Here is a 5,529-nt window from a genome sequence, read left to right as displayed (position 1 = left end):
TCGTACTGTACTGTACGTCTCTGAACGGCACTGAGTAATGAATGGGTCTTGTGATATTCGCTATTTTTGGCTTCATTAAAACAGCAAATAGTTGACACTTCCAGCCAGACGGCAAATACTTGTTTATAAAGAATGAGTAATGTATAATAATATGTCGCAAAGCGACGGTGGAATATCCAAAATAATGTAATACGTTGTCTTTGGGCGGCAATATAAACATAAGAATACGGATGGATATGCGATTCTTCACTATTTTGTTCGCTGGAGAACAAATGAAGCCTTGAGCGCAAAAGACTTGTACTGTTTTTCTTAAGTAAGACGGACGCAGATTTGTGGCAGTCTGATCTAATTTTTACTAAATGTATAAAAACGTGTTACGTCTGAGTGAAGTGTAAAAAGAAGAACTGTTATAACTTATCGTGACGATGCACGAGTGACTCAAGAGGACAATGACTGTATAAAAGAGCGCTCAATGGACATGAAACGGACGTAAAAATCTACCGTACGATATATGTTTTACTTATAATAAAAATTTCTTCTGGAAATGGTTCAAATGGTTCTGAGCACTATGGGACTTAACATCTGAGGTCATCAGTCCCCTAGAACTTAGAACTACTTAAACCTAACTAACCTAAGGACATCACACACACCCATGCCCGAGGTAGGATTCGAACCTGTGACCGTAGCGGTCACGCGGTTCCAGACTGAAGCACCTAGAACCGCTCGGCCACACCCGCCGGCTCTTCTGGAAATGCTGAATCAGTTGGCAGTGCTCATTCCTATCATCTCCTCAGTATTATTTTCATTTTAACTATGCATTTTGCTAAGATTACAGACACGAAGATTGTGGTGTCACCGCCAGACACCACACTTGCTAGGTGGTAGCTTTAAATCGGCCGCGGTCCATTAGTACATGTCGGACCCGCGTGTCGCCACTGTTAGGGATCGCAGACCGAGCGCCACCACAAGGCAGGTCTCGAGATACGGACTAGCACTCGCCCCAGTTGTACGGACGACGTAGCTAGCGATGCACACTGTCGAAGCCTCGCTCATTTGCAGAGCAGATAGTTAGAATAGCCTTCAGATAAGTCAATGGCTACGACCTAGCAAGGCGCCAGTAACCTTACATAGCTTGTATCTAAAGAGTCTCACTTGTCTCATCAAGAGCGATGTACCACAAGGATGGATTAAAGTTAAGTATTCCAGAAGCTACGTACTTTTCTTTATAGCATTCATTACTTATCCTGTTTCAGACCTCACGCCCATCTGCGTGAGCTTAGCGCGTGCCATTCGGCTACTTCCGTGGCGTGGCTGTCTTGCTACGCCACAACAAAGATCAGCAGTCCAATGTGCGTGTTACATTGACAAAAAGAAAACTGTTTTATCGTCTACTTGCATCAGCTTTAATATTGAATTTCCGTTTTGTTTTTGCGCCCTTAAGAACTTTCTGGGTCCTTAGGAAATTTTTTTTTTGTCATAACAATAACTTCACGACCGGGTATGATCGTATCTACTATCATGAAGTAATTAGAAAGACGATAATGCAATTTCTTAATCAATAGCGCGCTAGCCGTGACTGCTTCAAGCCACGCGAAACTGCAAGTAAAGACTATTCACATGTCATAATGAAATATTTTATGACAATGGTCAATCCCTGATTCTTACGGCAATTGTGATTTATAAAACAGTAAGGGAAATCTCAAATTCCAAGTTTTCCATTGAATAACAACATCACTTTTATTTTGTTACATCACAGTCTGTCGTCGATTTGGGGCACGCGCTCTCATGGTACAATGTAAATACGATACAACAGGACCACCTTATGGACAAGTAAAGTAAACAAAACCTGCATCACGACCTCCGAATAATCAGGTTCCTGGTCCTTGTTTCCATGCAGGAAATAGAGAAAGTACATGGAAGTAGGCAGCACAGTAAATGTAAACTTGTACGCAAATTAGTGTTAATTAAGATCGAAAACAGTAATGCTAAGAAAGCGGTAAACAAGTTTACTTCCACATCTCCTTAAGCTGGCTTCTCCGACCCCAGGTCCCTCCCTCAAATTGTCGAGTGGAGCATTCTCTACGTCCTGTTACAGTCTTGCGCAAACACGCTGTGTAGGCCTGCTGAGCGGCAGTCGTGTTAGTCTTCAATGTAAACAATGGTGGGCGACCAGACGGCGGTCACTGCAGTTTCGACTCTGCAGGCAGCAACTGGAGTTGCAACATTCACTCTAGGGCGAAACCGTGCCCGACCGCTCACTACCTACTCCTGTCGAACAGTTTCAGGCATCTGAATAGCGTCGCGTCGTTGCCCTGTGGGAAGCTGGATGCAGTAATGGTCGGAGTGCTGCACATTCAAGGCACAGTGCCTCGGTATTGTCGGAACCGCGCTGCTGCTACGGCCGCAGGTCCGAACCCTACCTCGGGCACGGGGATGTGTGACATGTCCTTAGGTTAGTTAGGTTTACGTAGTTCTAACTTCGCGGGCACTGATGACCTCGGGCCCGCATCTCGTGGTCGTGCGGTAGCGTTCTCGCTTCCCACGCCCGGGTTCCCGGGTTCGATTCCCGGCGGGGTCAGAGATTTTCTCTGCCTCGTGATGGCTGGGTGTTGTGTGCTGTCCTTAGGTTAGTTAGGTTTAAGTAGTTCTAAGTTCTAGGGGGCTTATGACCACAGCAGTTGAGACCCATAGTGCTCAGAGCCATTTGAACCATTTTTGATGACCTCGGATGTTAAGTCCCGTAGTGCTCAGAGCCGTTTGAACTATTTGAACCTCGGTATTGTCACTGCTTCTACAATGGTTGTGGAACATTGCCACACGTCTAGACCGGGTATAACGGTATTTGTTCATAGTTCATTCAAATTTTTATAATGTTTTTGCTTTAAATTTTCAAATATTGTTACTATATTTTCTGTAGATGTAAAGTAAAGTGTGCTGTACTGGAGTTGGACGTTCTTTGAATCGTATGTGAGTGATGTACGTAAAATACTATACTCCGTGAGACGAGTGATTGGTAGTGACAGTTCCGGCGGGCAGACGGCGCTGTTGCCGAACGTGGCTCACAGCACGCGGCGCCCTGTCTGCTACACGCATTCTCTAGCAGCAGAAATAAAAGCGAGACAAAATACAAGTCGTATTGGTACGCGTGATTTTATTTAAAGTTGATGCTTGAAATATATTAACTCGAAAACTGATAAGAGCTATTTAGTACAAGTATCTAAGATGCTGAAACATAATAAAGTTATTTGTTAAACTTCACAACTGAAATGAAAACTATTTTCGCAAGTTGTTGAACATTAGCAGTTTTGGTTTCCATTGTTATGTATTAGCATTATTAATTTGTTCTACTACAAGCTACAGAATAATTGGTCAGTGTATTAAGAGTTATAATCTGAAGAAAGTACTCACAATATGATGATCTGGTTGTAGATCGATAGCAAACTCCCTCCTTTCATTCCTGAATACGTTGTAGTTACTGTAATGGAAAAACACCACTCACATCACTGTCAGAATCTGATTTGACATTGTCTTCCTCAGCACTACTCGAACTATCACTGTTCTCTCCCAGATGTATAATTAAATTTTCGATGCATTCTTCCACAACCCCTTCGGTTTTGGCCGCCTCTCTGATGGCACTTGCAGTGTTGTTTACAATTTTAGCGCACGTCTCGCTTGTCACTTTATTGATAGCTGCTGGAAGGAGAGTTTCCACTTCAGAGATCGTGAATTTTTTATTGTTTGCAGCAATGTAATTTTTTATCTGCGCCCACACTCCTTCAATTGCATTGAAGTGACAGTGGTATGGAGGAAGCCAAACGATTTCATGCCCGTGCCTTTTAGCAATCTCGTCAACTACATATGTTGGAAATTGGGGTTTCTTTTGTGCCACAATTTGGAGCAGTTCCGCCTTCCTTAAATCTCTTTCAACCACTGAATGATATCGTCTTTTTTGTTGCCAAGGTTGGTGCCTTATCGTGAACAACGGAATGATAAGGCGCATTGTCCATAACAATCACTGATGGACTTGTCAGATTCGTCATAAGCGATGTCTCGAACCATTCTTGAAATACTACACTGTTCATTTCTTCATGGTCATCTCCCGTCTTTTTTGACCGAAACATTTTCAAGCAGTTTGGCACAAAACCTTTCGATGTTCCTGCATGTAAGCCAATAATACGCCCTCCTTTGCCAACAGGCACTGCCATTGTCCCCTCGGGCGTTCCATCATTCCAGCCTCTACGTAAAGAATGGCTGGCATTGACCCAAGTTTCATCTAACCACACTATACTTTCGAATTCCACACCCACGATCCTGCGCAGAAATCTGCACCGCCATGCAACTACATCTGTCCTTTCCATTAATATTTTGCGTCCGTTAAGCAGTTGTACTGGTTCCGCACATCTGTGCAGTAGACAGAGGCGCACGTCAGTATCAATCAACTGCGTGAGCGACACGGTCAGCCCAAAATAATGCAGGGCTGAAAAAATCGGTACTTTTTACAGTTACTGCGTCATCAAGGCGATTCGAAAACATCTGCTTCTAGCAAGTGATACCACGACACAGCCGGGTACGGCTAATCCGGTGTTGTGAAAGAGTTGACGGGGAGAGGAATGGCGTTCTGTTGTCTTCTCTGATGAGCGCAGGCTCTGTGTGTGGGAGAGTGATGGACGCAACCGCATGCGCCGTGGACCTGGCCAGCTGGCTGTTGCAGGCCGCACGCAGGTCGCAGTGCGCGCTTCAAGGAGTGGGGGGCAGCTGTCAGTCACAATCGGCGGTCACATTTGCTGTTTCTGCAGGGCACAATAACCTGTACCTGCTACGTTGTTTATTTAACGACACAAGTGACACCCAATAACCTGACCACGTTCGTAGTCCGTAAGTTCCGCGGAGCGTCGCATTCTGCTCTCTGACGATGGCTAATGACCACTGAGGTTACTGATATGGAGCACCTGGCAGTAGGTGGCAGCAAAATGCACCTAATGTGAAAAACGTATGTTTTTGGGGGTGTCCGGATACTTTTGATCACATAGTGTATTACATTCTGTATATAATTTAAGAGCTTAACAAACAAAATTTTATGAGCACCCTGTACTACAACCCCCTTCCTCTTTGTGCTTGTAAGGCATGCCTCAGATGGCGACCGTTCGACCTGAACTGTTCGATGTGGTTTGCAGACTAGTCACGAATACCGATATCCGCTCGCTGTTGCGTATCCTCGCAATTTGTAATAAATATACAGGATGTAACGAAAATGTACGGCACGAGTTGCAGGACACTTTCCTCACACATAGACGAAAAATTATGTTCCGTGCACATGAGTGTGGAAACGCTTTATTCCCATGTGAGAGCTCATTTTCTCCGACTCATTAATCACGGGAAACACACACGAACAGTATGCACCACCGTATCACATCCAACTCTTTCGCACAGGAGGTGTTCAATATGCCCTCCGTGGGCGTTGACACATATGTCAACCCGCCGTCGTAATGACTCTCTGATGCGCTGATATATCCCCGGAGTACTGCGTAT

This window comes from Schistocerca serialis, chromosome 12, assembly GCF_023864345.2.
Source record: "Schistocerca serialis cubense isolate TAMUIC-IGC-003099 chromosome 12, iqSchSeri2.2, whole genome shotgun sequence".
NCBI lineage: Eukaryota > Metazoa > Arthropoda > Insecta > Orthoptera > Acrididae > Schistocerca > Schistocerca serialis.
Note: the sequence above shows the minus strand (reverse complement) of the source record.